This window comes from Pseudopipra pipra, chromosome 3 (assembly GCF_036250125.1).
Source record: "Pseudopipra pipra isolate bDixPip1 chromosome 3, bDixPip1.hap1, whole genome shotgun sequence".
NCBI classification, from domain to species: Eukaryota; Metazoa; Chordata; class Aves; order Passeriformes; family Pipridae; genus Pseudopipra; species Pseudopipra pipra.
The window spans coordinates 31,782,276-31,791,730 of NC_087551.1; the positions used below are offsets into that span (position 1 = coordinate 31,782,276).

The window sequence follows — 9,455 nt, forward strand, 5'->3', positions numbered from 1 at the left end:
AACCACCGGTGACCGCAGGCAGACAGGAGGCCAGCAGATGGACCCGAGGGGAGGCGTGGAGAAAGGCAGCTTCCAGCTCTTAAGTACAGCACGGGCTGCCGGCTGCTTCTCTGCACAGACCTGCGTGCCCACCCACCACTGACTTGCAGGACAGGGTTTAATGATGTCTTCTTTCAGGCAAGCAGGAGACCAGGAGTGAGCAAGACACTGTGGGGTGAGGAAGGCTAAGGCTGGAAGAGCGTGAGTGTCCTTTGAAATCCAACCCTGGCTGGTGCAGGACAGTAGACATCTCGCTCAAGGTTCTCTTCTCAGGAGAGGCACTTCAGCCCCTCGGGGAGCATGTCTGCTCTCAAGAGCAATGCAGGTCCTTGGGCTGTGTAATGCCAATGGCAGCATGCAGTCGCAGGGGGGTGACACCTCCTCTGCAAGGGAAGGTAACAAATCGCACAGCCAGTGACAACTCATTTATTGCCCCACAAACACAAGCCCTTGCTGCAGGGCCAAGCTGCCTTGCTTCATCTTGATGAAGTGTGTTGCCTTTGCAAAGCCCTCTGCTCCCAAGTGACTCTCATGTTATTATCTTCACCTCTGTGTGTACAAAAACAAACCTCCTAGAAGAAACAAACAGCTACAAAACCAGTTTCTGCTCCAAAACTGGAAACAGCTGTGCTTTGCCCAGCACTGGTACTGGGCCCACCACTGTACAGGACACACAGCTAGATGTTTCTCCCCTGTGTAATTTGGGCAAGGAGAAAAGGCAGCCTTGAGTGGGGCCCGGGGACTTGCTGCATTCCCACCCTCTCCATCTCCAAAACAGCAGCATGGTGCCAAAACGCTGCTGCTGTTGGCAGATTGCTGTGCTCCCAAGAGTAAAGGGAGAAGGCAAAGCCCTGCTTTCCGGGAGGACGGCAGCCAGCAAAGCCTTTCCCTTATATAAGACTGGGAGTCCCACAGACATGCTTCCCAGGACATGTTGATGGGGCTCAAGCTGCCCAGCCCTTTGAGTTTTCTTCGGAGACCTCAAACGTGCGCTGCATGAACTGCGTTGCTGTCACCTGGAGCCCACAGCTAGTTTGTAACTGGCAGAACAAACAGGCCAAGTGCCAAAGTGCTCTCCCTTCAAAGACACTTGCTGCCAAACCTTTCACAAAAGCTGCTTCCCCCCCCCTCCTCTTGTAGCAATTGCTTGCTTTAACTAAGCTATGAAATCCAAAAGGGGAAAACAAACAAACAGCTGGTTTGGAAAGCAAGAGCAAAAAGGGAGATTTATTCCAGGCAGTGGATAATGCATCACATGAGCTAAAGGAATATTTTCGGTGCCTCTTGGGCAATATTTGAGTTTTAGACCCTGAGGAGCTAGCCAGCATTTGCAGGCACTTAGTGTTTCCAGAATCCTTTACACTTGGCACCCACGTCGACCGTTTTCCTTGGAGATTTGCAAGCACTTTGCAACCATACATTAATTAACCCACCATCCCTCCTCTGCAGTGAAATTTCCTTTTCCCTCTAATGTGCCTGTGCCAGAGGCAAGGGAAACTGAGGCATGGCTAGGCCATCGACCTGCAGCAGGGCTGAGGTCAGGGGCTACATGCTGTCCAGTTCTCCTTTGCATTGCAAAACATCCTTCCCTTTGCATGCATGACCCACAGAAGCAGCATTTCCCTACATCGGGTGCTGCCCACACCATTTCAGAGGAAGGCATGGACAACTCAGCTCAGAGAGCCTCTGCGCCACGGAGCAGAGAAACAGAGAGCCAGTGTGTTTAAAAGGCAGGGCAGGCAGGCAGGAGTGGAGTGGCAAGCAGATTAGCAGCTGTGTCTGATTCTCTGCACGTGTGACAAGGCAGCAGGGCACAGCCATATTGGGAAAGGGGGAGAAGGGGGCATTTTAATCGGTCACATGGAGGGAAACACAGAAGATGCTGGACCTCTGTCAAGTGCCAGCAGGTTATTAACCTATTAGCCAGTGGGGGAAAAAACCACTACAGGCTCCTGTGAATCCAGTTATAATGAGACTACAATGATCCTGGATTCTTTGATAGTCAAAAAAAGCATCTCAGCCTGTTGCCAAGATCAGCGAATGGCTCAGGGACCATTTTAGTTTGGCTGTTTCCTTGCTGGTCCTGGCTGAAGAGCTGCTGGCAGACCCTTTTTGAGGGTGGGTGTTCTCTGGTTGCTGCTTGCAGGACTCCTGATAGTAACCCCCCAGGATTTCAGTGCCCTGCCCTGAGTTTCAGGATGAGGTGGCAGGGCAGAGGTGATTCTCACCTGATGGTCTGAGCTTGGCTGGGGAAGGAGTGGGCTGCAATACACCCTCCTGAGCTCTGCCTGTGGCACAGATATCCAGCTGGCACCTCACCGCTTGCAGGGAGCCACGCAGACCTTCAGCACCCCGTCGTCCCTCTGCTTCCTCACGCAACCCGACCTGCCGGGATAAAGTTAGGCAGCTGCCTGTGATTTCTTTATTACTGGGCTGAGGGCAGCAGGAGCTTGCTGCCAGAAGAGGAGCAGCCCCGGGTGAAAACCTGTAAGAAGAGGCAGGGGAGAGGGAGGCACCTGTTGCCAATCAGCCCCCCCACCTCCCCATGCTAAGCATCCTCCCCATGCTGGTAGCACTGAGATGCAATGGGGTGACACTGCTACTCCTGAAGCACTCACAGCTCCAGTGAGCAAACAGCCTGGAGACATGATAAGGAAGGGCCTCCACTGAGCGCGCCTCCAGCCCAGTGGCGGTGGCAGGGCCACGGGTGTTTTCCAGCTGGGCAGGCAGAAACAAAACCCATTGTCCCCTGATTCGACACAGCTCAGCAAGGGGCCGGGGTGCCCAGAGGGCTCCTGGGGCCTGGCATGGACAATGGGGTCCAGTTAAATTCCAGCCCCCTCTCAGGCTGCTGAAGGAGGTGGTGGGAGTTCCTGGTGCCCAATGGAGCAGCATCATCTTTGGGACATGGGGCATCTCCCAGCTGGCAGGCTAGGGAGACACAAGCCACCCTGCCCAAGCCACTGCTGAGGGTCTCCCACTCCCACCACCTCCTGGGTGCAATCCTCCCCACCCCTCTGTCTCCCTCCCTGTACTGCTGCTGCCCTCTCCTGAGCCCCAGCTACCCATTTGCTGACTCCTACAAGCGTTAAAGCAGTAAATACTGCCTAATGACACCAATTAGCCGCGAAGTTGCTTTGTGGCTAGTTATTGAGTGACAGCTGTGTAGCCACCAGCCAAAGGTCAAACGTTACCCCACAGCACACAGTTTCTACCTGCCAGGGCCCGAGCTGAGGCCTGAGTAAACTCAAAACACACAGGCCAGGCTCCCAGTCGTACCAGAGGAGACAGGCAGGAACACTCTGTGGCATTCAGAAATGGTAGTCCTGGGGCACAGGCCACTCCAAGCACCAGTGTCACTCTGTCATGGTGTCACACCAGGTCTCCTTGGCAGAGGATGGAACTGGCGTGGGCAGAGGGACCCACATTATAGTCAAGGTCATCTGGCCCATTGAAGCAGTGCCGGGGGCACATCCTGCTCCTTAGCTGGCAGCACCAGTCTCCCACGACAGAGCACAGCCATTAAGGAAGGAGCTGGCTGGCACTCAGCCACGCTCGTAAAACACCACAGGGGAGCTGTGGGCTGCTGGGAATGAGGGAACCTGGCCAGAGGAAGAGGGATAGCAGCCACTGTGTGGTCCTGTTACCCCAGTCTGCAAAGCCCATCCACACCCCAGTGGAGCACGGTGCCCAGCAGCTCCCTGGATCTCATCTAAAAGGCAGAAGATTACTTTCTGGAGGATGGGTGAATCCCAGGCTCAAAGGATAGCCTGAAGCCATGGCTCCCCATCAGCCTTCCCAAGGCACCTTGGTGGCAGCAGGCAGAGCCATGCTCCGGCTGTCAGAGAGTGCTGCTGCAGCTGGTGGCTGCCCATCCCGCGTGGCAGTGCAGGGCCAAGGCACCTGCCTGTTCTCCCATCCAGCCTGCTCCCTGGGCAGGCTCTGTGGCCACTGGCACCACGGGGACTATGGCACATGGCCACCTGCAGAGACAAGGGCTCCAAACACAGGCCCAGGAACTCTCACAGCCATGCCAGCCCCGTGTCTGTCCCTGGCCCGACAGTTGCTGGCTGGAGTGGAGGAATTCCGCTCTGTGCAAACGTCTGGCAGGGCTGACTAAATCCTGTCTGGAGACTAAGCCCATCCTGTCATGCTTTCCCCCTTGGGCAAATCAGCGGCAGAGCTGTGGCTGAATGCTCCCAAACATCCTACAGAGAGGTCTCCAGGAAGGCCCTTTCCCACAGCTTCCAACAGTACCAGCCGTTCATCATTTCCTCTCCTTGCTAGTCATACTTCCATGGATTCCCAAGCCGAGACATGGCCCCCAGGCCACCCAGCAGAACACAGCCATGGGACATCAAAAGAGCGGGCCGAACCCATGACAAGCGGCCCATCTGTAGCGGATCATCCAAGTACCACTGGGACCGCCCTCTCTCCCTTCCTCAGCCCCTCTGCAAAGCTGAGTGTCCACCCGTGGGCAGAGGATGCTCTAACACGGACCAGGAAGGAGGGAACCCCCGGGGGGTCCTGCACTCCTCAGGCGTGAGGCTGGGAAACACTGCCGGGAGCCTGCAGTGCCCCGTGCTCACGCTGCAGGGGGAGCCCGTCAGAGTTCGGCTGTCCCCTGAGGGGGGGAGGTTCTGGCTCCTGGCCCCTTCCCGTTCTCGCCGCAGAGCTGCCCGACCCCCGAGGGCTCTGTGGGGACCCCCGAGGGCTCTGCGGGGACCCCGCACCCACCGTGCCCGTGCTGCCCCCTGCCGGCGGCGCGGGGCAGCCGTGGGCCCCCTCCCCTCCCGTGACCGGCCAGCACGGGGAGCCCACGGGGAAGGAATTAGCCGGCCCGCGGGCTTAAGCGGCTCCGCGGAATGCGGGAGGGAGTGTGGGAAAGCGGAGGGGGGCGGGGGGAAGGGCAGCAGTGGTGTTCTCCCAGCTGTGGGGAGCGGATGGCTGCTGGGAGAGGGTCCGGCATTCTGGGTAGGGAGGTATCCCACGCGACCCCTCGGGCTAGGGAAGGACGGGCACAGGCCCGAGCGCTGGGTTCACTGTGAGGATGAGGAGGCAGTGAGCTGCAGCAGGGGGATGGGGGCATCACCAGCACTGGGAGCCAAGTGAGCAAAGTGGGACAGGCAACCCAAAGTGTGAGCTTGTTGTGTGTGCTGTGCTAACTCATGGGGGGAGTGGGGATGAGCGGGAGCCAGGAAATCTGGGAGTAAGCAGGGAAGTCTGAGGGCAGAAGCTCAAGCTGTTTGTTTGAAGGCGGTTTAAAGGAGCAGGACAGAGTTTGCTTGTAGGTAACACACTGTGCAGAAGGGCGTGGATAATGTTAAGAAGCAGATTTCAGGGTCAGGGTGGATCACATGAAGATACAACACAGTGACAGTCACCCTGAACACAATACCTGTCCTGTAGGGCTGTGCTTGCTGCTCAGCTGTGGGCCACAGAGAAAGGGGTCCTGGCTAGTCCTCTGAGAACTCTGAATCTCATAGGGATGGAATGGGGAAAGGCATGAGGTGCACCTCCTCAGCATAGCTTAGTTCTCAAAAGGCAGCTTGCCAGCTTCTTCCCTTGGTCCTGGACTATAAGGCATCCAAGAGCACCTTTGTACCACTGGCCAAGTGCTTCAGGGACAAGAGGGGTTCCTGTCACTACCTTTCCAGGGGCTCATGGCCTCAGGCTGACTCCATACTCAGCTGATAAGGACTCAGTCTCTGGGGAAACAGCTTGCTCTTCTAATGCTGCTGCCTAGACACAGTAAATCTTCTTTCTGGCAAGCCAGAAGACAAAAGTCAGCCCTGACTACAGTGGTGGCTGGCTTCCTAAAAAGACCCCCCTCTGAGGAGAAGCTGCAGACAACCTACTCCCTGTCTTCTGCACTCTCCCCGCAGAATCTGCCACCTCCAGAGGGTGCAAGCAGGTGGAAAAGTCTCACCTGGTTTTTGCTAGTGCTGTGTCCCGGGATTGAAGAGCTGGGAAGCTTCACAGCAGAGCTGAGCTGCTATGCAGTGCCCAGCAGTACTGCTGCTGGTCCTGCTTTGTATCTGCAGTCATGATGGTGCTGGGCTCCCTGCAAAAAGCCAGGCTTCTCAAGAAGAAAAAGAGCTCCACAAAAGCCTAGCTTCCCAGAGAGCCCTGGAGTGGCTTGTTGCTGATGGTAGCTCAGGGGCTGCCCGCTCTGATGCAGGATAGGCTGCTCTGCCACTGCTGCCTGCATCTGCCATCCTGCTGCTCCCAGTGCCATCCAGCTTGCCTTCAGGGATGCTCCAGCCACTCCTGGCAGGGAGTGGGGGGCTTCTTGTATGTCTGTACGTGAGATAGCTGCTGCAGCGCAAGCAGGCCATCAGCAGCACGTGGCTGTGCTCCTCCACCACATCCTCCATCATCTTCCTGCACAAGCCTGAGGACCATGACAGATGAGTTTCACTATCTCCTATCAGCACCTATGCCAGTTTACCTCACTTTCTGCATTTCCCCATCCGTTGCAGCCCCTACAGCACCCAGTTCCCCTCCAAGACAGCACCAGGGCAGTGAAGGGATAAGGACAACAAGCAGCAATGGGGACACTGTTTTCTCACCTCTTGCATTAAGACCTTTACCTGGACAGCAGAGCAGCGCCCTGACCTGGAGAGGCACCACGGATGTGGGGTCAAGGGCCATGCCACGAATCCTACTCTGCCTGCCTTCATCTCTCTCTCCCCTGCACACGAGGTCAGGGTCCTACAAACAAGCCTGAGGCCATGCCTCGGACTCTGAGGGCAGCCAGGACCTCTGCACTGGGCCAAATCATGCTGAGGGCAGCCAGGAATGGTGCCTGGGGAGAAAGGAGCTGCATGGGGAAAGGTGCAAGGGCAGAGGGCAAGCTCCCAGCGGTCAGCCTACAAATAGAAAGGGTCATGGGAGAGTGCCCAGCTACTGGGACAAAGGGCCTGTGAGAGGCGAATGGGGCTGCAGAAGAAGCTCTGGCAGGGAGGCAAGCGGTGGCACAGCCCCAGGGCCTCCAGGAACGTGGAAGGCTCGCTGGCGGTGTTCCCTGTGGTTCCAGGCACCCCCGGGGCCATACAGGAACATACGTGACTGTCGGGGCAGGGAGGAAGCCAGCGCTCACGGAAGGCTGGGACTGACACAGGAAGGCGATGGGGCCATAAACAGTGGCTGTGTCAGCCCTGGAGTGACATCCCCACAGGCAGAGTAACCAAACACCACTCCCAGCTGCCTGTGCTGGGGGATGGATGGGGGGAGGCCTTTACTGCCTCCTGGCATTGTGCTCTTGGGACGAGCCCCCTGCCCAGCCCCGCGGGCGTCCCGCAGAGGGAGGGGAAGGGAAAGCAGCAGCACCCAGCACCAGCAGGAGCGGGGCCGAGCGTGCCGGGGTCGGAGACCCGGTGGGATAGCCTGCCACCCCCTCAGCCCCGGCTGCCCCGCACGGCCGCGGGACGGCTGCCAGGGCTTCCCCGAGCGCTGCCGCCGCCGCTGCCGGGCTCCCCGGTCCGCCCCAGCACCCACCCGCTCCCGTGGCAGCCTGGACTCCGCCGCGTCGCTTACATGTTCTTCCGAGCGTTGCCGGCTCCTTCCCGCGGCGCCACCGCCGGCACGGTCCCGTCCCGCAATGCCCGGTGCCAGCAGCGCCGGCCGCGGCACGCCGGGTCCTAGCGCTGCCCGCCGCGCCAAGGGCACCTCGTGGGCGGGCTGGGACAGCCTGCAGCTTCGGGGCCGCCGGCACTGCAGCCCGGTGTTCTTACCCCTCACACCCCGCTCTGCCCCTCTGCCCGCAGCTGCAGCGTCCGCACCAGCGAGAGGGATGCTGCAGCGGTCGCCACGCTGCCGCAGCCCCGGCACAGGGATGGCCCGTGCTACGGCTTTTCCCAGTGCTTTCCCACCTGCTGGAGCAGGCAGCTGGCCCTCCTGCCCGGGGGGTCCCTGCCCTGGGAGGGGGGCATCGCCGTGCTGCCAGTTTGCCCAGGCAAGGAGGGCAAGTGCTGGCAGCCAGTCCCGCCAATGCTGCTCCCCCTTTCGCTACCCCCTGCACCGGCGCCAGGCTCCGAACCCTCCTTGCAGCTATGGGACTGGAAAGCACCGATCTCAGACTGGAGGCAGTATGAGATGGCTACAGAGCTCAGCACAGGCCCCCAGCTGCAGGGTGACCTTGCAGCAGGACTGCTGAGCAGCCAAAATGCAGGACAAGACCTTAGCTCAGTGGAGGGGACTGGAGCCAGACCCCCTTCCTGGTACCCAGGGAAATGAGGCACAGTAGGGAGAGTGCATACTCTGCTCACCTCCCTGCCTGCACCCTGCCCTTACCTCGATGGCTCAGCTCTCCTGGTGCCAGATGATGCAGCCTGCAATCTCCTTGCTGCCTGGTGCCAAGCAGGGTTGGGGTTTCCCAGAACAGCAGCAGAACCAGGGTGCGGAGGCTTTGCCACCCCACAGGCTCTGCAGCTGGAGTGGGTTTCAGAGCCCTGGTGCTGGCTGGGGCTGGCTGAGCACAGCTTCCGCTGGCTTAGCAGGTGGAGGCTGCATGCACGGGCAGATTAGTGGGAGGGGGGGGAATTGGCTTCTGCCATAGAACTTCAAGCGGGATTCGTCAGAGCGTTGCAGTGGGGCCAAGTGCCAGCAAAGGGAAGGAGAGAGGGACGCCTGTGGGTGGACAGCCACCTTGGGGGGACAATGCAGGCTGTACAAGGGGAGCACTGAGAGCAGTGCTGCAGATGCCAACATCATCCCTGGGATGGGGTCATCTCTTTGGTGGCCCATGTCACTCCATGCTGCTGTGTGGACTCAGGCCATGGCAGGACACTTGCTGAGCTCCCACCCCATTACTGGTCAGCATCGACCCCCTGGGGCCAGCAGGGGGGCCTTCAGTAGAGCACCCTGTACCCACTGCCCCCTCTGCTGGGCCCCTCAGCTGCTCAGGAATGAACTGGCATCAGCCCACCAGCTGCTCTCCTGGTATGTGCGGCCGGAGCCGGAATGCTGTGTCTTGGCCTCCTCCCTGGCCTGGCCAGGCCTGGCCCCTGCCCAGACCTCCCATCCCACTCATCTCTTCCCATTAAGGAAGTGCAGGCAGCTGAGCTTTGGTGTTGGAGGAAAACAGGTGTCAGAGCCAAGAGTGATGGAGCCAAGTGGAGGGTGGGAAGGCACAGGGGAAGCACAGAAAGCATACTCCTGCCCACACAGCAGCACTCTCACCAGCATTTCTTCCCACACCTCACTGGGAACATGGAGACAGCCCCTCTGCTGGTGATACTGGTGTGCCCACCTCTACCTTGCTGCCTGTCCCCAGGCCCAGGAACACTGCATGAGGGAGATGGAGTGGCGGGAGCATTTCTCCTCTCTCAGCCCTTACTGCAGAGCTGGGCTGCAGCCAGCACTTCTATTTTAAGCCCCACAATGTGTTTGAGGAGGCGAGCGGTGTGCATGGC

The 9,455-nt window shown here is 59.1% G+C and overlaps 1 protein-coding gene across 5 annotated transcripts in view; it reads right to left on the reverse strand.

Moving 5' to 3' along the window:
• SLC29A1 (solute carrier family 29 member 1 (Augustine blood group)) overlaps positions 1-8,456 on the reverse strand; it is a 34,153-nt gene extending 25,697 nt beyond the window's left edge. Inside the window, exons 1-2 of one of the 5 annotated variants that reach the window (XM_064651074.1) lie at positions 8,335-8,456; positions 2,268-2,424 (exon numbers count right to left, since the gene is read on the reverse strand). The gene's annotated coding sequence lies outside the window, so the exon portion shown is untranslated. Of the gene's footprint in view, positions 1-2,267; positions 2,425-5,968; positions 5,990-7,578; positions 7,687-8,334 lie in introns of those variants that run through there. The other 4 variants (XM_064651073.1, XM_064651075.1, XM_064651081.1 and 1 more) reach the window with 4 other exon arrangements.
• Positions 8,457-9,455: the final 999 nt, after the last annotated feature.